Here is a 25,307-nt window from a genome sequence, read left to right as displayed (position 1 = left end):
GATTTTCCAAGGATCACACAATTTATTCAAAGGGGAGAGCTGAGATTAGACCACAGGTCTTAGAATTCCACTTCAGCATATATCTGTACATCAGACACAAGGCGAATGTCACCGTCTACTGTAGTGAGAAACAGAAGCGAGAGAAAAGGTTAAATGACACCAATTGCAGAGGCCGCTCTTTTGGAAAAAATGCAGTGAAAGAGGGCCTAATTAGTAATTAGTTACCCCCTCACTCCCCATCACCCTTCTAGAGAGAAAGCACCTGCACCCATTCACAAAATAAGAGTAGATAACATAGGCTTGGTCGTCAAAGACACTATTTAAATATGTGATCTTCTTGTTACATACAGGTTGGTGCCGCAGGCACGGAGCCCACAGAGAGCCTTGCGTTATTTTAAAGGCCCGGGAACGGTTGCATTCATCGAGGCACATCGTGACTCTAGTCACCCGAATTCACCCAACACCCTTCCTATTTCAGACAGAGTCCTGTAGCTTGGGACTCATTTCACCAGGCGCAAAAAGGTGGTAAAAACTAAAAAGGACAATAAGTTTCGAGAACATGCTGGTCCTTCTCCTGTGTAGCTGTCTGAAAATCCCGGGCCATCTGTATTTTTGCACAACTGGTGTGTTGCTCTGTAATGAGTCAGCACCCCTGGGAGAGGAAGAGGTGAGTGCAACTTGCAAGACTGGTTCTTTTAAAAAGCAGGCACACAATCCCCTCTTGCCGTGTGGACACCTGGGTAGAACTGGAAAGCTGTGCCCTGCAACCAGGTGTCACTGCCAGGTAAAGGGAGACTGCAGCAGGTTCTTTGAGTTGAAACTTGACAGTCAGTCAGGAAGTGCGGCGAAGAGAGAAGTAGACATCTTCATTCTCGGGGCTCTGACAGCAATTGAAACTTTCAGGGCCTCCTCGTTCCTGGTGTTTCCCTTGCCTGCCAACCAGATGGAGAGGAGCTCTCTGGTGGGTCCTAAGGCACCGGTGGGTGTAGTGTCCATACTATGAATGGTCGCGCGGTAGTTGGGAATGTTATTGCTCATGCTGGGTTCTACGTTCTATGGTGGGGCGGTTGGGAGATGTGCTGTGGGGAACGGACTGTCGTGGTTGTGTAAGCTGTCTTCTCTGCCATGAATAAAACTGCTGGAACCTAAAGTGTGTCCGATCGAGTTACTTCATACTGGCGACGAGGATCACGTGTGGAAGAGATTTTAAGGTACTTATATTGTGCGCGAATGCACCTGCGGCTGTTTTTAACTAATGTGCTCGTGATTGCACCTGCGGCTGTAACACGACTGTGATGACATGGCTCTAAAGCATGCTGGCTTGTTAGGCGTGTGAAGGAGCCTAGAAGTCATTGGGGCTTGTTTATGTTGATTTGAAAAAACGAGGAATGGTGTCGCGCTGTGATTGCGCCAGCGGCAGCTGCCTGGGGGAATATTTTTGAGAAGGAATACGCTTTGATTGCGTCTGCGGGAGATTACTGGAGGTATTGATTTATGTTGCGGTCGAGTAAAGTTTTGAAAATCTACACTTACTAATGTTCTCGGAGCTCTGCAGTGCCATTTCCGCGTAGATTCGACGTTCTGCTGCCGAAGCCTCACCGCGCCATTCCTGATGAGACTCTATGATCGCAAGGCATGCTGGGAGTGTGATGATGTCACGCGTGGTGCGGACCTCTTAGATTGGGACAGTTCTGAAGATCATTTTTTGTTTCTGCATGTGTAGAGACCTCTGTTTGTGTATTGCACATCTCTAAAACAAAACGGAATATGTACAATCTGTTATAGTGAGGAAGCTTACAAAATATTATTATTTTTACTAATTATTTTTTTTATTTATTTTTTTTAATCTGTTTAATTATTTTTTTTCTTTGTCAATTGGTTCTTCAAGGAAAAAAAAAATAAGTGAAGAATATGTAGAATATTTCAGCACCCCCACATTTTTTACCCTCTGCGGGGGAACCTAAGATGGAGTGGGATTTATGGTATCCCATGTTTTTAGCCTACTTCGAAGTATTAGAAGAAGATGGATGTTCCCCTAAAAGGAAATTAGATCTTCTAAGGCATTGTTTAGGTGGCCAAGGGATTAAAGAATTTGATAATCTGCCTCCTCTTGAAAGCACAGAGGGAGTGAACGTGTTCGAAGTTGCTGTCAAAAAAATGAGTGTCAGATTTGGAAAAAAAATAAATATAGTAATGGAGAGATTCAAGTTCTACTCTCGTGCTCAAAGAGAGGACGAATCCATTGAGAACTATGTATCTGCTTTGCGCTCACTAGCGGGGTCATGCGCCTTTGATACTATTAATTACGAACAAGTGCTCAGAGATCAAATAATGATGAAAACTAAAAGTAAAAAAATACAAGAGAGGTTATGATTAGGCACTGAATCATCATTGAGTGCAGTAGTGAATATCGCGAAAGGAATTGAACAATCTGAAAAGTTTGTGAGTGAGATTAGAGGTCAATCCCAAACTATTAATGTGAAAGTTCAGGATCCTGTAGCAGAGGTGTCGCTTGTAAAACCTCAGTTCACACCTCAGTTTACACCCAGGAAAACATCTTTCTTTAGCAAGAAAGATTCAGTTTTCAAAGAGAATAAATTTGGTAACCGCAGAAATCCCATAATTTGCTATAGATGTGGAAGTTTTGAACATGTTGGAAATTATAAGCGTTGTCCAGCATGGAACAAAATCTGTGTAAAATGTAAAAAAATGGGCCATTTTGGAAAGATGTGCAGATCCTTACAAAAAGTTAATTGTGTCACTGGTGAAGAGGATGACATTTCCACAGAATTCAATGAATTTAATTGTATTTCATGTGTATGTGAGAATAATTGTAAAGGTTTCCCATCGGGTTCCATAGTGATAGATGGCAAGGAAGTCACTATGATGATAGATTCTTGCGCATGGTATTCTATCATCGGCAAAGATGTATTTACTAAATTGTGGGAGAATAGGAAACTGTTACCTCCTGACATTAGGCCTGGTAGTTATTCTGGGTGACAACAATGAGGGTTCTGGCTCCAACGCAGTAAGGCTGCGCCAATATAAGATTCAACAAAAAGATGCCAGTACTGCACTATGATTCACTCGTTTTTTATGATTGAGTAGCAATCCTCAATTCAAGACCAATCTTATAGTCTGACTTCTTTTGAAAAAATCCTTTTATTTTAATTATTAGTCATATAATTATTTAGATTTTTAAATTTCTTTAGACAAAAATTGAGTTCACAACAAAAATAGAGACTTGAAAGGTATATACAACAACATACAATATGTACAAAGACATAAGCAATGTCACAACTTTCATGTAATGTATATCACTTGACAAAATATTCAGTGAACACATTCAACATTTAAACGACAACATTAAGTGCACTTAGAGACATAAACATCAAGACCGAACAAATTGACGATACATTGACACATATTCCTGTTCATAGACAAGTGAAAGCGCCCTGTGTTGATTAAAGTTTTTTTGAAAACAGGTGCGGATTATGGTGATTAGTAAAGAATTTATTTGTTCTTATTATCATATAATAGACCATCAAATAATCTGATTTTTAGTTTATAATCCTGGGGAGATTGGTCTATTTGAAAGGACGGAGATAAAGGGAACAAGGGTCGACGCGTTTCGAATCCCCTAAGTGACAGGGATTCTCATCAGGACCGTGAAGATTCAATCTATAGAAAAAATAAATAAAAAACCTTCTGTCAGTCATACTCAGAACACTCGACTTCTATCTATCAAGCAAACTCTCAGATCATACCTTTGTTATATGATTCAGTTGTCGATCTCCCAATATAGTTATTTAGTATGTATCTGTAATATTAAGAATTCAAATGGACTTAATTAGTTTGGTCGACCAATGAAAAGGAAAACAAATGACTTGCGTAAATCAGGGCACTCACATGGAGATGCAGTGTGGCCGCGTGGTCAGTTCCTTCTTGTCGATTTATTCAACCGATACTAGAATGGAGAAGAAAACCTTATTTGTTTCTGCAAAAAGGGGGCAAGCAAAACCGGCTTCGTGAGTGAAATTTGTTCGAGCTTATGAGCATGTTAGCGCGCTACGCGTCTGATTGCGAAGGGAGGATGTGCACATAGTTGAAATGATTCTTACGTTCGGTTGCATACATTAACGAAAAACGTATTTGAGCACTTCTGCGTTAAGATTCGTTTAAATTATGGCGGCTTCCTAATTGTACGAATGCATTGAGGCTTAGAAGATCTTACCGGTGTTTAGTTTATCAAGTCTCCTCCATACGCATCCATGTCCATCACTAAGGAGCGTTTGTGCTTGACCCGGTTGACCCGGTTGTAAAAGTGATCGGAGCCTGCTGCTAAGGCTTCTGGGCATCGTAGTTTTTCAATATTAATAAGTTTATAACTTATGAATACAGTGTTCTCCCTTCACCTACTGTCGCAAGAATTCATGGATATAGTGGACAGAATCGAAATATTCCATCACGAGACAATCGATTTATTAATACATCAAGAAATATTGAAAAACTACGATGCCCAGAAGCCTTAGCAGCAGGCTCCGATCACTTTTACAACCGGGTCAACCGGGTCAAGCACAAACGCTCCTTAGTGATGGACATGGATGCGTATGGAGGAGACTTGATAAACTAAACACCGGTAAGATCTTCTAAGCCTCAATGCATTCGTACAATTAGGAAGCCGCCATAATTTAAACGAATCTTAACGCAGAAGTGCTCAAATACGTTTTTCGTTAATGTATGCAACCGAACGTAAGAATCATTTCAACTATGTGCACATCCTCCCTTCGCAATCAGACGCGTAGCGCGCTAACATGCTCATAAGCTCGAACAAATTTCACTCACGAAGCCGGTTTTGCTTGCCCCCTTTTTGCAGAAACAAATAAGGTTTTCTTCTCCATTCTAGTATCGGTTGAATAAATCGACAAGAAGGAACTGACCACGCGGCCACACTGCATCTCCATGTGAGTGCCCTGATTTACGCAAGTCATTTGTTTTCCTTTTCATTGGTCGACCAAACTAATTAAGTCCATTTGAATTCTTAATATTACAGATACATACTAAATAACTATATTGGGAGATCGACAACTGAATCATATAACAAAGGTATGATCTGAGAGTTTGCTTGATAGATAGAAGTCGAGTGTTCTGAGTATGACTGACAGAAGGTTTTTTATTTATTTTTTCTATAGATTGAATCTTCACGGTCCTGATGAGAATCCCTGTCACTTAGGGGATTCGAAACGCGTCGACCCTTGTTCCCTTTATCTCCGTCCTTTCAAATAGACCAATCTCCCCAGGATTATAAACTAAAAATCAGATTATTTGATGGTCTATTATATGATAATAAGAACAAATAAATTCTTTACTAATCACCATAATCCGCACCTGTTTTCAAAAAAACTTTAATCAACACAGGGCGCTTTCACTTGTCTATGAACAGGAATATGTGTCAATGTATCGTCAATTTGTTCGGTCTTGATGTTTATGTCTCTAAGTGCACTTAATGTTGTCGTTTAAATGTTGAATGTGTTCACTGAATATTTTGTCAAGTGATATACATTACATGAAAGTTGTGACATTGCTTATGTCTTTGTACATATTGTATGTTGTTGTATATACCTTTCAAGTCTCTATTTTTGTTGTGAACTCAATTTTTGTCTAAAGAAATTTAAAAATCTAAATAATTATATGACTAATAATTAAAATAAAAGGATTTTTTCAAAAGAAGTCAGACTATAAGATTGGTCTTGAATTGAGGATTGCTACTCAATCATAAAAAACGAGTGAATCATAGTGCAGTACTGGCATCTTTTTGTTGAATCTGGTAGTTATTCTGGGCATAAAATTGATTTGGAAGGATTTGTATGGGCTGATTTGACCTTCAAAGGAAAGAAAATCAAAGGGAAATTGTACGTAGCCACTAAGGGCATATCCATACTTGGTTGGCCACACCAACAAGAGTTGGGTATTAAATTGGATCCTAACGCTTCTCCACCCGTTTACAGTGTTTTTACAGACGGCGAAGAGTTTGTAACAAATATAAAAAACATGTTTCCTAGCGTATTTAATGACGAGCTGGGGAAATATGTGGACTTCACACATAAAATCATCCTTAAAGATTCGGCTATTCCTGTGAGACATAGGGTGCGAAATGTTCCTTTGGCGTATCACAACAAATTAAAAGATATGCTAAAGGACTTGGTCTCTCGGAACATCATTGAACCAATAGAATCCTCTCCGTGGGTTTCTCCAGTGGTTCTTTCCCTTAAAAGCAATGGGGAACTTCGGTTGTGTGTTGATCTTCGCAGTTTGAACAAAGAAATTTGGATTGACAGGCATCCGCTACCTAATATACATGAATTGATTTCGACCTTGTCTGGTGCATGTGTATTTTCCACGGTAGATTTGGCTAGTGCATACCACCAAATCATGTTACATGAACAATCCAAGTGTTTAACAGCCTTTATTACACCTGACGGTATGTACCAATTTTTGCGAATGCCATTTGGGTTAGCCAGTGCTGCCTCTGTTTTTCAAAGACTTATGAAAGATGTATTGGAGGATTGCCCTGGCGCAATAGCCTTCCAAGATGACATTCTGATTTTTGGGAAAGATGTTGAGGAACACGATAACAATTTAAAGATGGTATTGAACAAAATACAAAAGAAAGGTTTAACGCTCAAGTTCTCAAAGTGCAAATTTAGAAAAGATAGTGTTGAGTATTTAGGCCATGACATATCTCGTGAGGGTATTAAACCAAAGTTAGACTATGTTGCTAGTATTTCAAAAGCTCCAGCTCCTACAACCAAAGAACAATTGTTATCATTCTTAGGTCTTACAGAATTCTATAATAAATTTGTTAAGAATTATTCTGAAAGAGTTTTTCCCCTACGCATTTTATTGAAAAAGAATGCTAAATTTGTTTGGGGTGTAGAGCAAGGTCAAGCTTTTGAAGCCCTTAAAAAAGAAATTTGTACTGCTCCGTGTTTGAGACCTTTCATGATTGGTGGGGAATGTATTGTTGCAGTGGATGCCAGTAGCACTGGATTAGGTGCTGTGCTCATGCAAAAGAAGTTTGGAGAAGAGTATGTTGTGTCTTATGCTTCTAGAGCTTTGCGTGGAGCAGAATTCAACTACTCCACAATAGAAAGGGAATTACTGGCGTGCACCTGGGCTCCACAACATTTTAGACAATTTCTGTGGGGGACAAAATTTCAATTGAGAACAGACCATAAACCTCTCATAAATATGTTGGCAGCTGGTGGCGGAAGAACTCTTACAGCTCGTTTGGCTAGGTTAGCGGCTAAATTACAAGAGTATCAGTGTTCAGTAGCGTATATTCCTGGCCGTATGAATGTCCATGCTGACTGTATGTCTCGTTTATCATACCGTGAGAGTTTAGATCCCATTGATATTGCAGACGAGTGTGACATAGCGTATACCATAAATGATGTACAGCATAGTATAAGTTCGGATGCCATTTCAGAAGAGGTTTGGGCAAAGGCAATGTCTGAAGATGACGTTTTGTTAGATGTGGTAAAATATCTAAAAGGCAGCTGGCCTGAAGAGAGGAAGTTGAGTGGGGAAATGGGATCATTCTGCAAAATCAAAGATGAGCTCATGTTTTCACATAGATTTGTAATTAGGGGTGATAAAATTGTTCCGCCTCGTAAAATTAGAGAACAATTGGTGAATTTGTCTCATGAAGGACACTTAGGCATGTCTTCTACTAAGCGACGTTTGAGAGAATTTTATTGGTGGCCTAGTATTGACAGCATGGTAGACAGGTGGGTTAGAGACTGTGTCCAATGTTCGAAGAGTGACAAGTCTGTCAAACCTTTATCTGGGGAAATTTCTCCTATTGAGTATTCACAGGGACCTTGGAGGAAACTTGGCATTGATATTATTGGTCCTCTAAATTTGCCTGCAGCCAAACATGTTTTTGCCTTGGTGTTAGTGGATTATTTTTCAAAATGGCCGGAGGTCATGGTGGTTGACAAAGTTACTTCTAATCAGGTTATTGAATTTTTGGATAATGTTTTTAGTCGTGAAGGTCTTCCTTCTGAGCTAGTTTCAGACAATGGGCCACAATTTATTAGTAGTGAGTTTGGAATGTTTTTACATAAATGTGGCGTCATTCATAAAAGGGTTTCCAACTATAATCCAATGGCCAATGGTCAGGTTGAACGTTTTAATAAAGTTGTTAAAGAATCGATACAACTTGCTGTGAAGAGCAATATGGATTGAAAAAAGCTTTACGGCCACTTTACACACATATCGCATGTCTCCTAATTCAGTCACGGGTTGTTCTCCATTTGAAATGTTGAGAGGGAGAAGACCGTGTTCTAAACTTATGCCATGGTGGTTGAAAAAGAACAATATTTGTGATCCTATTTTGGATCTTAATGTGGTCAGACAGCGTGTTCAAAATGACCAAGATAAGATGCAAAGGGTCAATTGCAAAAATCGTCCTGTGAATTGTAAAATCAATGTGGGTGATTTTGTGCGTGTTAAATATGGAGGCTTAGACAAAAGATGGTCTAAATGGTCTGATCCAGTCAAAGTAATTGAAGTATTCAGCAAAGCTGTCAGAGTACAAGGGGGGAAAATTTGGAATTTTAGACGAGTATCTATGTTTAGATCCAAAAATGTGGGTGGTGAATCATATGTTTTCCCACGAAATGAGCCACCAGTCAGGGATGAGAGTGAAGATTTTCAAAATTTTCTAGATTTTGAAATTGACTGTGAATCGGGAAAGTTACTTCCAGGTTCTAATGTTCAAGTTTTTGGTACCGGTGATAACATTGTGGCACCTACTTTAACTCCGGGTGCTGTTATGACATCCAGTGACATTCCTGAAGTGAATCAAAATGTAGGAGATGTATCTGCTGAATGTACAGAAATACCTGCTCAAAGTAAAAGTTCTCGTATTAGGAAACCTCCTGTAAAAATGAATGATTTTGTTAGGTTTTGATAGGTATGCATCTAGAATACTTGTTTTAGTTTAGGATTGTATTTTTTTTATTTTTTTTTGTGTTTTTTTAAAAGTGGGAAGGTGTGTAGTGTCCATTCTATGAATGGTCGCGCTGTAGTTGGGAATGTTATTGCTCATGCTGGGTTCTACGTTCTATGGTGGGGCTGTTGGGAGAAGTGCTGTGAGGAACGGACTGTCGTGGTTGTGTAAGCTGTCTTCTCTGCCATGAATAAAACTGCTGGAACCTAAAGTGTGTCCGATCGAGTTACTTCAGTGGGCAGAGCCTGGCACCGGGGATAGCGATGTCCTCGCCAGCGGGATGAATGCCCAGAAGCAGCAGAACAAGGCGCACCTCAACAGGCTATCCCAGCTGGTGGAGAGGGTGGGGGACCCTCAGTTCAAGGTGGCCACAAAGAGATCCCAGCTCAGCTTGCGAGGAGAGTGCACCTGCTGCTGTTCTGGGAGTGGCAGGTCTCACAGTGAGACTTGTGAGCAGTCCTGCAATTGTTGCTTAGTTGCATCACTTAAGTTAGTACATTGTGTTTGTAATCCTCTCTTAGTTTCCACACAGGTATTGATGAATGGCACACCAATCGGAATGGATGGCAAAGCAGCAAGTGTATTAAAATGCATCTTAGAAACGTCATCCCACACTCCTCACTTGTACCAACACCACTTGCTTGGGGCGGCAGAACTCCGTGAAATGTTGCAGAGGTTTTATGTAACTCCGCGGAATTTCATGGAGTCAAACTCCGCGAGCACCGCCCACCCTTAAGACTAGTAAGCGGTTTATGGGTTCAGGGATGGCTAATGTTTAGGGTTAGTCAGGGATTCTTATGTATCAAGAATGAGTGGAGCTCAGGAACAGAATGGGGTTTCTAGCGTTCACCGATGGGTTGAGTTTAGAGGACTTGAGGATTTTTTAAGTATCGGTAATGGGTAGAGTTTAGGGTTTTTAGATGTTTTTAGGGTTTGTAGATGGGTGCGGTTTAGGGGTGTGAGGTATTTTTAGGGTTCAGAAATGGATGGAGTATAGGGGTATTGAGAGGTTGAGGCTCATGGATGAGTGGAGTTTAGGGCTGACTAGAATTTTTAAGGTTCAGTAATGGGTAGTGGAAAGTGTTGGTGAAGAGTGTTTAGGGTAGGACTGGGTGGAGTTTTGGGTGGTGAAGGGTTGTAAGCATTCCGGTTGGAGTTTAGATGTAGAAAGGGTTTTTTAGGATTCAAGGTAGGTTGAGTTTAGGGGTGGAAAGAGGCTTTAGGAGTCATGGATGGGTGGTGCTTAAGGGTGTTGAGGGTTTTTTTAGTGTTCAGAGATGGGTGGAGCTTGGTTGTAGTAGGGGGTTTTAAACGGTCAAAGATGGTTGGTGATTAGGTGGAAATAGGGTTTTTTACGGTTCACGAATGGGTGCATGGTACAGGTAGTGAGGAGTTTTACAGTTCGCGAAAGGGATTTTAGGGTTCAGGGATGACCTAAACAGTTGTATTTACACCTTAAAAAAACACTAAGCATGCAAATGCCAATTTCGATCAAAAAAGACATTCTATGAATGCCATTCATTCTGAAAATGTCCATTAAACAGTTTAGGTGAAATGGATTCTCAGTAATTGTATTTCATGAAATGTTTTTTCTATGAAATCACATACAAGCAGCAGGAGCAAAAGGGCATCACTCTAAACTGATAGTGGCCCTCTGCAGTGAAGAAGGCTGCTCTCTCTTTGGCTCCTTCAGTTAAGGCAAACTGCCAGTACCCTGATGTGAGATCTAAGGTGCTTAAGAACTGGGCAGCACCTGACTTTTCAATCAATACATCATCCCGGAGGATGGAATGATCATCAGACTTGGTGTCTGAATTGAGTCCCCTGTAATCCACACAGAACCTGAGTTCTGGTGCGGTGCCCGGTGGGGAAGCATTTGGTACCAGCACCAAAGGGCTGGAGTTGGCGCTACTGGAGCATTAAATCACTCCCAACTTAGCATCTTAGAAACCTCATCTTTGATGCTGGGCCTCATCTTGTCGACAGCCTGTAGGCATTGCTCTTGACAGGAAGGCTGTCTCCTGTGTCCACATCATAGATACACAGGTGGGTTGTCCCAAAGATGAGGGAAACAGGGAGGAGTACTGTCCAACAACTGGTGCAGTCCCGCTGCTGTTTAAAAGTCCCCCCCATCTGTCACCAACAGCATGGTGAGCTCAGACCGCTCAAAGTGTGGTTTGAGACAGTTGATATGGAGCACCCTGTGGGGGTGCCTGTGGATCTTAAGGTCCATCGGGTGGATGACCCTAACTTTCCTCTAGGCTATCTCATAGGGCCCAGTCCAATGGTCTTGGAGGTAGGGGTGGATGGGAAAATTCACTGCACTCACAGAGTTTGCAGAATTCAGGAACTCCGCGATCTATGTATAACAGAGAGTCCCCACAAAATTACCATCTGGTGTGTGGTAGAATTGTTTTCTGCTGGCGCACACAACACTTATTCTGGGTCACACTGGCAAGTTGTTTTATATTATATGCATTTTTTAAAAGAAATGACATGCACATCCTTGTCTCCCAATGGGTTCGTCATAGTCGCCTGGTACACCAGCAATTAATTTTTCTCTTATTTATTCTTAATTTGTAATCTTACTTTCTTTAGAGAATTATTTTGATTTTTTTTAAATGTTTGGATTTTTAAAAACATTTTTTTCCTTTACATTTTCCCACCATCCATCCACCTATCCATTCCCTGTCTGCCATAGGCACACAGCTGCACGACAGCATTACTTTTTAAGGATTATTCAATTTCCCCCTGGACCCCGTTGCCTGTCATAGGCGCACACCAGCATTCATTTTCTAAGGATTATTCTATTGTACCCTGCACCTCCCTGACTGCCACAGGTGTCTCCCTTGCTTATATGCACATAAAGCAAACATTTACATCTGTATGATAAATATTTAGGATAATAACTTGAGTAACAACAATAAATTATTTTGTCTTTGTTTGTACTGGATTCAAACTGCAACAATGCCACGTTTCACAAAATGTTTTTTTACTTGTTTGCTTATAGTTGCAAAAGAGACATCACCCAGAGTACTGCCAGAAAAAAGGCCTGTACAAAGTGATATGACCACACAACATGTGACGTGAGTCCTCCAATCTCTTCCACTTGTGCAGCTAAGCACCACTGCCAAATGACAGCTTCAAGATGGCCCCAAAGTAAGATGTTGCCAAGAAAGTGGCCCGTGACAAGAATCAGCTTTACACCACTGGCGTGCTGATCAGAACCTTTTTCTGCAAACATCTGCCTGTTACACTGGCCTATGGGGAGTGTTAATATTGAGGAAGTCTATGTCAATATGAAGAATGATACATTCATGTATCAATACAAAATTGCATCTTTATTAACAAATTTGCCTGTTATGAACTTCATGTCATCACCGACTCAGAAATGCATAGGTATGTGGGCTCTGAGACCTAGAACTGAGGTCACTAATTGAAAGGCCACAGGTGGGGCTGCACATAGCCGTCAGACATCCACACAAACAGGATATCCAAGATCAATCCCACAGATAGGTGCAGTGACGCCACAATGGTCTAGGGAGATTGGCCCCAATAAAGCACACATGGTCCGAGGGGTAAGCATGCTCCCAACACACCATAAAGTCAGATGCCACATAAGTTAGGAACATATAGCGAATCAGGATACAGCACACACAGTACATGCAGTGATCACACGCTCCCCATGCTGGACATCTGGACACATTACCCACTGGCCACATTGTGTCCATGCAAGGTCGAGACCCACCTGGATTCCCAATTGAATAAATTAATTTATGATTCCAAAGACAGTGGTTCTCATTCCTTACCAAAAAAGAATCGCCAGAACTGTTTATGGCACTCAATGAATTGTATATATCCCCCCAACTCAGATTGATTGCAAGTTGAGACAGTCCTCAGACCCTATGCCTGTAACTGTTCTCCCAGCCGCATTGTTTAATTATTTGAACTGTTTCTGTTTTGCCAAATTGTTCTTGTCACTTGTTTTTTCAAGGTAATTCATGTTCAAGCAACATGAGTCCAAGACATACCAGGAGCTCAGGTAAAGGAAAGTTCCTGAAAGCCATTACAATGATGGAAGGGAGTGAGGATGAAGAGCTAGTCATTGTCTTGGAAGCTGGCCCAGAGGAGGCAGACATTGTCCCACCTATTCAAGCTGCTCTAAGGGATGTGTCACCTCCACTACCTAATATGCCTGCTCCCATATTTGTAAGGCCTCCGCTGAGACCTGCATCCACCCCTAGATCAGTAGAAGTACACACTGCAAAGAACCAATCGTGTACATACCAGCCTACCTCCAGTTCTTCGGGCAGTGGCAGTGGCATTCATGGCCCCCTAAAAATGCTCCCCTGCCCAGGTTGGGACTTTTTCACAATTAGGAAGCAGGAGGATAACATTTCATTATATTCGATTTGCCATGTGAGTTTTTGTCGAGGGAAGCGTGGTTCACACTATGGTACTGGAGGCTAAATGACCCATATAAAAAACACCACACAATCCAGTAGGAAGCGCACCTTAAGTAAATTGCTTCGGGTGGTGGTGGTGATGAGAGAGGGGAATAAGCTTCGATCACTGTGGAAGGTGAAGGTGATGAGGAAGCAGCCCTATCCCCAGCACTGCAGCAGTATCACTTGCCTCAGCAACCTCACAGTAGCATAAGAGTCGGATGGACACACCACAGCAGCAGCATACAGTAACTGCCCCAAGATGTACATTGAGTCTGCCACCTCCTACTTTCTCCGGAAGTCGCCTGCGTTAGTGGCACTACAAACGAAAAATATTCAGTCTACTATTACGGGCGTGCTTAAGTGGGTGGGAAGCTGGCTAAAATGTTAGTGCTGGACCTTCTCCCTTTTTCTTTTGTGGAAGGAGAATTTGTGGTGGCCATCTGCCCAAAATGGAAGATTTCCAGCTGGACTTATTTTGCCACAGTTGCTGTTCCAGCACTCCATCACGATGTGCTGCAATTGGTTAGACAAGCTTTGCAGCAAAGTGTGCTTCACTCTATCCACCTGACGACAGAGATGTTGACCAGTTGTCAAGCAACTAATTACATGTGTATCACTGCACACTGGATCTCTTTTTTGGGGGTTAGGAAACAGGTATCAATATGTCTTGGCACTGGAGAAAGTTTAAAGGGCATGTCATGCAACAGTAGCTATGTTTGCAGTGGAGAAATGTCATACTGCTGCAAACATCTTGGGAGACTTTAACAGCAAGGTGTTTGAATGGCTGCAATTCAGAGCTATCGGAATTGGATTTGTTGCCACAGGCAATGGCAGTAATATAGTTACGGCAATGGCAGATGGTAATATTTCAGGGTCCTGTGTTTAGCTCATTGTATCAACCTGACTGTGCAGGACTTTCTAAAAAAAATAAGACATAGTCAGCAACTTATTGACCACCTGCAGAAGAATCTATATCTATTTCAGCCACTCTTTTAAAGCAAGGATGCAGTTGAAGATCATTTGGCGTGCTAATAGAGTACCAGTTAAAACCCTCATACAGGAGGTGCCAACATGTTGGAACTGGACCTATTACATATCAGTGTCTGTTTGAGCACTACAAACTGATCAATGTGTATGTCATTCAAAGAGGAAGGGATGCAACTGTGAAAAACATGTTCATTATGATGGACAAATGCGGCCTAGTCAAATGCCTGATAGAGATGCCACTTCCTTTTGAGGTTTTCACGTGGAAAGTTAGCAAGAAGGACAGTACGATGGGTCAAGCTATCCAGTTGTTACATCTGCTAAATGACCGTTTAAAAATGATGGCTGAGAGCTTTGCAGGTGTAAGTGAAGAAGCGCATAATTTGTTTCAGGGCTTAATCCTTCCCTTGGTTGATAATACAAGGCTGCAAAGACAAATTGTGTCATCCAAAGAGTACATCTAGGGATACTTAATCAAAGGTACAAAAAAATACTGCCTACTTTCGTTCCTTTTTCAGAAGGGGATGTTTCATATTATAAGATATGGAATGTTCAGTGAGACAGAGACCTGGAAGAAGAAAGGCTGGAGATGAGAGTTCCATCCCCAGGCATAAGTTCTGGAATGCAGCCTTCAACTTCTAGAGAGGGCAGTCCTGTTATCGTACAGAAGCCAAAATCAGCTGCAATAACACTGGTGGCAACAATCACAATCGCCCATAACCTTTGCAATTGGTGGTTTCAATTTGCAGGTCTTAAATCCAGTACAGAGGTGAAGGCAAAAGAGCAAGAGGCAGCACCAACGACCACTCAGAGGATGTTCCAGTACTATCTGGATGACCCAGTATAAGTCTATATATATCAAAACCCATTGGTGTATTGTTATCGGAAGATGCACCTATGGCCACAGCTCAACAGGCTGGCTATAAAGTCTCTAGCTTGTCTGCTAGTCAGTGGGTCTACTGAACACGTGTTCAGTGCAGCTGACGAAGTTGTCACAAAGAGAAGGATCAGACTCTCACCTCAAAACGTGGAGTGATTGACCATGAACAAAATGAACCAACACTTCATACCACACAATTACATTGTTCCTGAAATACCACAGGAGGAGGATAAGGGTGATTGGTCAGACTCAAGTATGTAAGATCACGATAACAAACTTCTGGGCATACCACCTGACTTTGAGGACAAACTCTACTTCTTTGGCTGAGAGTAGGCCACCACAGAACATTTGTTTTAACTTCGAACTGCTTTGCCAAAAAAAAGTTAGAGTTAGTGGAACATTATGTTTGTGTCTGACTTATGCAACCCCGCTGTTTTTAGACTTCTTTATGGCCAGATTTGACCAGTGTTCAGTGAAAAATCCTCCCCATTCCCTTCGAGAACATTGGAAATAATGCCTGTCTCCCTCCCATACCTATCCTTCTTTTTTCATCCCCCAGCAGGGCTGTCCCAGTAAAGATCAATTGATTTTCAAGACTGCCTAATTCCAATGATTTGCTTGCAATAAAGTGGAGATTCAATTGTGTACCTATCACCGTGCTTGGATTGGAACAGGTAACTAACTATTGCACCAATGAGTGATAGAGTGATGTATTATTGAGTGATTGTGAGTGTTGATTGATGATTCATGTAATGGCAGGCAGTCAGGGAAGGTGTTCAACTAATAATTTGTAAACTTGATTTAGAGGATTTGCAATGCTTGGGGCCAAAGGGTGATCATTTTTCCTGAAGGTGATTGGCCCTTTAACACTTAGCGAGATTTACTTGCAGGGTCCACTCCTTTTTTCTGGTTTGTAAAAGACCAGAACAGTCACTTTAGTTAACAAACAGAAAACTACACAAAATACTCCAATTCTGTTTCTCAGCAGTGCACTACAGATCTTGGGATGGAGTTGGACTGATTCATTACTCAAAGTCAGGCAGCGGATGGAAGGACTCAGGGCAGGACTGGGAAGAAAAGAAGGTATCAAATCTACCAACGTTGAAGGGAAACCAATGTGATGATGACTCTGAGGCCTACTCAGCTCTGTGGGCTGCAGAGAGGGGAGTTGATTTGGGAAATGCTACTGAGTGTGAGCGCTGGCTCAAATGTGAAACTCCTCCCATGTGGTTGTGTTGGGGGGAGGGCCAGATGCTTGTAACTGGAGAAAGACTTGTGATGCCACATCATCATCAGATGATGCATGCAATTGGCTAAATTATATGATGACAGTTGTGAGATTTATCAGTCCGGTACATGCAACTATTTGTCTATTATTGGTTGTAAATTGCTCTCACTTCTCAGTTAAATGATCTGCCATGACTGATACATGAATTATTACAGCAGCTTATGCTCTTGTTCTGCCTCAGAGTCTTAGTAGTTGGTACACTCCTCATGAAGCTTACCTTTTGTCCCACTGCTTGACTCTACAATATCAATTCTCTTTTTGCAATCCGTAGGTCTCTTCTTATCCTGCATGAAAGGTGAAAGCTCCATAATACTCCTGCTTACGATACAGAACTGGTTCAGCCATGCACCAAAGATGGACATTTCGAGAAGAATTCAGATGAATCACCCAATTTGGCAATACAGTATAATTTTTCTTTTAACATCATTTTTGAAAATTGTTGGTTCACTAATTACGGAGGGAGCCAGGCTGCACAAAATTTGGTTAGGGTTGTATAGGTAGCTTTAGCAGGGACTTTTTGACCCTCCTCACTGTGGGACTAGGAGGCCCAACCTCTGTGCCTCAGACTCTTTTTTTAACATCTCAGTACTCCATCTCATTGCCCCTCAAATACAAATATTCCCTCCTGGTACACCAACGTTGGTAGTGTACCAACCTCCCATTTCCAAGCCTTTGAGTGACCACAAACAAACAGCCTTCCTATTTGCCCTTCTTTTGCATTCCCTCAGTAACCCAGGCACTTCTGTCACTGTTTAGTCTCAAGTGGCTGGTTGGATGCACATTGCTCGGGTATCCAGGCACTTACCACTTCGTGCAGCCCCTCTCATCACACCCAGACCACACTTCTTTTCACTCCTCCATAATTTTCATTTGTATACCTAGGCAACAGAACATTTAGATATACAAACACTTGGGTCTCTGTAGCTGAAGGACTGTGTGGACTGGACTTAACTGAAGTCTATCATACTCATTTGTTCATTTCCTTCCATAACAGATTGATGCTCATCGTTGCCCTGATGATCATTGTTGTTGTGCAGTGTTTGTCTTTATCACACATTTCCTCAAATCTCCTTTCCCATACATGCATCAAACCCCAACCCCTCATCCCAAGTTGTGTGATTTATTGAGGTGACTTAATTTACACCATAAATGGATCACACACTTAGTGGGGCAGATGTGGTGTAAACGACATCAACTCACTGTGGGATATTCCATTACCTGAGCAATAACCCACACCAGCCCCACATACCCACTCATGCATAAAGAGTTTAAATATAGAACATAATTAGTCAACATCATCATTCAGGCCTTGAGTTGCGTAAATGCTTAACCGTGTTGACTCCACTTCTGACTATGAGTCCACTTCTCCTGACTCAAGGATTTCATACTTTTTGTTTTAATTAAATAGCTCCTCATTGCTCAGGAGTTACTATTGCTAGTGTTTGTTATAATATCAGATATTCTTTTCTTTGTTTTGTCATGGTGCCAGTAGTCTGGTCTTAGTCTTTGTAAAGCTATGATATAAATATATAACCCACTACCCCTGTGTTTTTCTATCAATGTAGTGTTCTGTGATGAATAATCCTTTTGATTAACCCTACAGCTTGAGCTCACCTAGGTGTGAGTGGTGCTTCGCTTGTGTGATGCCTTTCTTGTTAACGTACTAGCCTGCTACTCCTACCACAACCATTAAGAAGGCACCTTGGGAAACCCTGCAGTGAGTTTTGGAATACAGAGAGAGGTAGCAGACATTGCTTCATCTATTCATATAACAGAACTTTGGAGTGAAGTGAACTAGTTTAGTTTGTAAGTAACTACATTCTTTTGCAGATTTTACTATATTCCTCATTTATCTAGGTTGTTGTTGGTAATACAGGCAATGGCAATATACCCTACCACCCTAATGGTCAATAATTTAGTTACAGAGGGTAGTATGACATGGGCATAACTAACTATAACTGACTAGTATGTATCAAATTTGATAAGCAAGCAGATTGAAAAGCAGGCAGCATGAAAACGCAGCAGTGCAAAGTAAAACTAAAACACAAAAAATTACAATAAAGTAAAATAATTTTCCCTTTAATTGTTTTAACAATAGAAAAAACACCCTCTCTAGCCGCAACAGGCCCACCCCTCTGCCCCCAAAAATGATCCCGTCCCCAACCAATGTCCAACTCAAACATGTCCAAAGTAATTCACAACTCTCTTCACAGTTCCCATCCTCTCCACCTACAACAATAGACCCTCCCACCAGAAAAAAAGGGCAAGAAGAGGATGTTCTTCACACGAGTCTGGAGCTCCTCACGGTTTCTCTCCATTTGTGCCATCCTGCGGTCCAGGTGCGCAAGATGCTGCAGGACGCAGAGCTGAAAATGGCAGTCTGAGTAGGGGGGGCTGCAGTGGTGTTTAGACAGCCGGCAACCAGCGATGCTGGTGATGTTGTTGCCGGAAGGCTGGAGGTGCTGGCGGAACTCGGGCCAGGGGCAGCGGCAGATACCTCAGCCACCACCTCTTCCTCCAGAGCCACCATCAATTGATGTTCTACCCAGATGGCCTCTAACCTCTGCCATTGCAGCTGATATCTCCTGGCATGTAGGCGGACAGGCAGTAATAGCTGTATCAAAAAGTACATTGCTGGTTCCCTAAGGCCATTGAAATTTGATGTGATTACGAGTCACAGGGTAATTTTTTACCCAAAAGTGCCTCACATAAAAGCACTAGCTGCCTGAAAGGAATTAAGACAGAATAAAAGTATACCAGATTGAACAAAAATGTGTTTTCTTTTAAAGGATTTCCTAGTAAAAAAAAACTAAACACTTTGTGTGGAATAATGAACAGAAACTGCCTCTCATTAATGAGTAAGGCATTATGCACAAAGTCGTACAAGTATTCTTGTTGTGCTAAATTAAAGGAGTCCTGCTGGCTAGATCGTCGGGTACTTTGCTACTCTCCGTAATCTGCAGCTGGGGCACTGTAATGGACAATTAGCTTACTTTCATTCCAAGGGCCCTTCTCTTCTCTAAATTCCTTTCATTTCCCCCTCACCTCATGATGATGATAATGATAAAAGCAATTTAGAGCAAACAGAGCTACTCCATGGAGTGTCCCGGTGTGAAAAGCAGAAGTTGGAAGTTGAATAACAGAAGTTAGTCCTGCACAAGAAATCAGGTTTTAAACTTTTTCTTAAACACTGTAGCATTACTCACTGTGCGCAACTCAAGAGGTACCTGATTCCAAGCAACTGAGCCCAGATAAGTGAAAGGCCTTCAACCTGCTCTTGCATGCTAACTTCTGGGGACCACTGACAAATGTTTGGTAGCAGATCTTAACTTTCTGGGAGGATTATAAAATCCAAATCTGGCTCTTAAGTAAGAGGACCCAGACTGATAGAAGGCACGATGCACTAGAGCAAGAGCCTTAAATGTAACTCTTTTCCTGATGAGCAGCCAGTGTAGGGTCAGCAAGTAGAGCGTGACCCGTGTTCTTACTGGCACATTTGGCAGTTGGTGGGCAGCTGCATTTTGGACCACATCCGGTGGACCAAAGTATAAGTCATTGCTATAGTCAATTTTGGAAGTTATCAATGCCTAAATGACCAATTTATTTGCCAGAAAGAACAAAATGAAAGACATTTCTTTAGGGACTGTATGATTCAAAAACAGGTGCCTTCCAAAGCTTTTACTTGAGGCTTAAACAACAAGTTGTTGACAAAGGTAATTCCCAGAATTTTAACTTTGCCACTCTGGGGTCCCGGGGTAGAGGCATCGTCAGGCCAGAAAGTCAGCCAGAAATTTGTTGGGATGTTACAAAAGAATAGTTTTTCCATTTTCCCCTCCTTACATTTCAGTTGAGAAGTTGCTAACCAGTGGAAGAAAGCTATTAAACTGGGTTTAATCTGTGTGCCTATCAACCTTTCTCCCTTGCCCCATAAAAATAGCAGTTGTGTATCATCTGCATAGAGGATCACTTTGGCTCCCAGGTCTTCTGCTAGTTGGGCCAGAGGGGTAAGGTAGATGTTAAAAAGGGTAGGGCTTAGGGCAGAGCCCTGCAGAACTCACACAGACAATGTGCATGGAATAATGGAACGGGGCGGATTCAAACTTGTTGACTCCTATTTTTCAGACATTATGCTAGCCAGTCCAGGGCCTGCCCTCTTACCCCAATGGCATGGAGACAATCCAGCAGCATGGAATGGGGAACAGTGTTGAATGCTACAGATACATTTAACATAATCAGTACAGTTTTTTCCCCAGTATCAAGAATGCCTTTAATAAGTTCTGATTCCTCTACCAGTACCGTCTCAGTACTATGATGGGGTCTGAAGCCTGACTGACTAGGGTGAAGCAGATTATTAAATTACAAATAGCTGAAGAGCTGTTTATTCACATGTTTTTTACTAGTATTTTGGATAAAGCAGGCAGCAAGGAAATAGGCCAACAGTTGGCTGGAATAGTAGGATCCACCATTGTATTTTCACTAGTGGTAGAATCTTTGCCTGCTTCCAAGAGCTGGGAACCGTGGCAGTGTCTATTGATGAATTAAGCAGCAAGTTTGCCGAAGGATTAATAATATCAGCCCCTGAAGCAAATACATTAGGGGGGCAAGGATCTACTGGAGAGCCAGATGTAATGGCTTTCAAAGGCCTCAAAAAGCAATCCAGCTAAATAAGCTCCAAGTTAGTCAGCATTTCCTTAGAAGGAGTAGCCATATTGTCCTGCAGTTTAATCCCTAGATCTTCATCCACCCTTGGACATGAAAACAGACTGGCTTGGATGCTTAAGATCTTCCTATTAAAAAAACGGCCAGCTGTTCACACCACTCCGCTGAGACATGATGAGAATTGGCACATGCTGATGGTGACATAAATTTATTGACAATTGAGAAGATTTCTCTGGCGTTATTTCCTGTCCTTTTAATCGTCTCTTCCTAGACTTGTTTGGCTGTTCTTATTGCAGCATGGTATTGCCTTAATGCTAATTTGTAGGACTCTCTGTACTATAAGTTAGAGTCTTTCCTCAATTTCTGTTCTAGCACCTTACAAGGTTTTATTTTTTCTTTAAGGTTGTCAGAAAACCAAGAACTTTAAGGCTTCCTTCTACTCATTCTACGCAGGAGAGATGGGGCTAGTTTCTCTGTAGCAGTTTTAATCCAATGATCACATTTTGTGATATCTTTTTCAACCACCCTTGATATAACAGGGATGTAATCTTCCAGAGAACACATAAACTCGAAGGCTTTATCTTATGAAAGGCTCTCAAATTGCTTGTCAGTCTGGCCGATGCAGGATCTAGTTTTACCAAGACCTGCCATGAGTATCTAATTAAATATTGGCCTGCCCTCCAGCCCCACCCAGTTCAACATCTACATGACACCTATCGAAGACATTGCCAGATCCCACAGGCTCAACATGATATCCTACACAGATGACACACAACTCATTGTTTCGCTCACCAGAGACCCCTCCACCAACAGACTTCCGCAACACCATGACCAGCATCAACAACTAAATGAGGACCAACTGCCTACACCTCAACATGGACAAGACGGAGGTGCTGATCTTCTGGAATAACACCTCCCAGAGGGACAGCAGCTGGTGGCCCTCTGAGCTCGTACCCGCCCCCACATCCACAGACCACGCCCACAACTTCAGCATAATCTTCAACACAAAACTCACCATGAAGCGCCATATTAATGCATTCGCCGTCCCATGCTTCCGCACCATTTGCATGCTCTGAAAAATCTTCAAATGGATCCCTGTCAACACCAGGAAAGCCATCACCTAAGCCCTAGACACCATCTGTCTCAACTACAGGAACGCCCTCTACGCTAGAATCACCACCCAACCCCTCAAGAGCCTCCAGACTATACAGTATGCAGTCAACAGACTCATCCTAAACCACCCTAAATGCACCCACTTACTTCCCACCTCAAGAATCCCCAAAGGCTCTCCATAAAGAAGGAATGGCGGTTCAAGCTCCTAACACACTCCTGCAAAGCTCTACATGACCAGGGATCAGCTTACATCAACCACCGTGTGAAGTTCCACCAACCCGCCAGACACCTGCGCTCTACTTCCCGAGACCACACTTGCACCTCCCGCATCTACCACAGCAGAGGCAGTACCTTCTCCTACCTCACTGTTGAAGCCCAGAATGACCTGCCCTTCTACCTATGATCATCTCCCTCCCTGACGGAATTCAGAGGAGAACTCAAAACCTGGCTTTTCGAATGAGACCACATACACCTCAGCACCTGGATACCCTCAAAGGTGAGGAGCAGGGCTTTAGAAGATCAAGTGATCGATTGGGAGAGAGTGGGCACACACTGCCTCACATCCCTGCACTCAGTTTGCCTCAATGCATCATAGTAAATGTAGTGAATGATAACTTACTTCGGTGACAGGCTTTAGTTTTTCACCCTTGTTGGTACGGCCAGTGCTGTGTATCTCTAGACATGTGTTTCAGGATAGTTGTCCGTCTTCAGTAGAGAGCAACACATTCTTTTATGCATCGGGGTGAATTGAGTGCTGGGATGTTAGGCAGTGTGCGTTCACCCTCCACCCAAGTAATTGATTCATCGATGTGACCAGACCAGAGGCTCCTCAGATTGTATAGCACTATCGAGTACACTTGGTCCAGCTCATGACTACCTTGATGGGCCAGTTTCAGTACATATTGATTAAGGCCTAAGGTAGCCATAATTTCTCTAAGCTCTGTGGCCTCTCTGGTTTATCCAGGTGAAGATTAATATTACCAAGAAGCTTAAAAAGTACATTTCTCAGTGCCAAATGGGTGATCACCTTATCTAAAGAATTTAAAAAACGGCCAGTTGATTGTGGCAGCCTACAAATTAAGAGTCCAGCCACCGAGTGCTGGCATGATAAGGAAATACAGAAGCCCAGGGCTTCAGCCGTCAAAGAGCAGATGATAATTAATGATAATATGTCACACACGTCACATATAAAATCATGTTGATATCCTGTCTGCCATAAGTAGATGGTGGGAAAAATGAGGCACTGCAGTACAGGGAAAGGTACAGATATACAGATTGTATTTGGCATGTTCATCACAGAGTATCCCATCTGCAAAACTCAAAATTAGGTACTTAGTCCCACTTTCCTCCCTGGCCTTGCCCTCCACCACAAATTATTTCCAACAAATGCATTTGCTTGGTGGTAAGGAAAGGAAACTTAACTTACTCTACTGCAGGGTAAGTTGGAGGGATAAGATCGGGTAGTTAAGGTTTTGTTATTGAGGTTTTGCTATAGATAGTGCGGTGTCACTAATCATCATCATGTGCCTAAGCTTTTGTTTAGTCAGTCACTGACTGTATTTGACTAATGTTGAAATCAAAACATTTGAACAGGTATAAATCCATTATGAAAGACATGAATTACATGAAATACTTGGCCAGAAAAATGTGGCACATGCCAAGAATGAATATTTCAATTTTTTGGTAGGCTGGGACAGAACTTAGGAAAGAATAGGGAGTAAAGTGCTAGGATGTGACTGAGTGGGCACTGGGAGGGAAGGGGAAAACTCCTTGTTATTGGCATGGAAAAGTTTGCGAATGTTGCATCCACTGAAGCAGATGAGCATTGCCCAGCCAACACTGTGGTGCTGAATTGAACAATGCTGCAGTTAGGTCCTGGGTGATGAAATGCAATGGGGAGGAATGTGATGGATGATGATGGGTGGGAAGATACATATCTGCCTTGCTTAACAAATACAGTGAATTAAGGGAGTCGACAGAAAATTAAAATTCACCCTCACTTTGAATCAAATCTTTGATAAAGCCAAGCAAGCCATGTAGGTGAACACTCACTCCTCGAGAAGAGCTCCCTTATTTCTTCACCCAAGAAATTATTCTTTCATTGTTCTATCCACACTTTGATACACACAATTTAAGCTTTACATTTTCTCATCCAGTCTTTCACCATTCCAATCCATCCATCCATTTACCCACCCATCCATCCATTTACCTATACCCTCTTTCAACTATCCTTTCATCCATCCATCCATCCATTTACCCACCCACGTATCCTTTCACCCATCCTTTAAACCACCCTAGCATCCTTTCACCCATCCACTCTTTCACCCACCCAGGCATTGTTTCACCCATATACCCTTCAATCCATCCTTTCACCCACCCATGCATCCTATCACCCACCTACGTATCCTTTTACCCACCCATGAATCCTTTCACTCCTATACCATTTCACCCATCCTTTCTTTTAACCTTCCATCCTTCTTTCCCTTTTCCATCAATCCATTATTATTAGAGTTCATAATGAGCTTTTGACTGCTGACTTGCAGATAGAAGAGGCCACTAAGAATTCAACCCCCGCTGTAGCTGCTAAAGCGGAGGGTTCATGACACCCTTGAAGTGAGTATACTAGCAATTGTCTGTAAGCGAGCAATGTGACTTACCACCACCTGTCCCTACTGCCGCTGGTTCTCCCCCTCCAACCACCACTGCATCTGGTGCATTGGCACTGTCACTGGCACTGGAACTGGTGGTCTGTGCAGCTAGAAAAAACATTGCACATGCTAGATACCAGATACCAGATACCAGATATGCCTCCCCTTATCATTTTTTGACAAAATACAACCGCAATACATCATTACAGTTCTATCTTATTTAAAAAATATCACTTTGGGCATTTTATTGGTTGACAATGTTAGAAAAGCC

This window comes from Triturus cristatus, chromosome 6, assembly GCF_964204655.1.
Source record: "Triturus cristatus chromosome 6, aTriCri1.1, whole genome shotgun sequence".
NCBI lineage: Eukaryota > Metazoa > Chordata > Amphibia > Caudata > Salamandridae > Triturus > Triturus cristatus.
Note: the sequence above shows the minus strand (reverse complement) of the source record.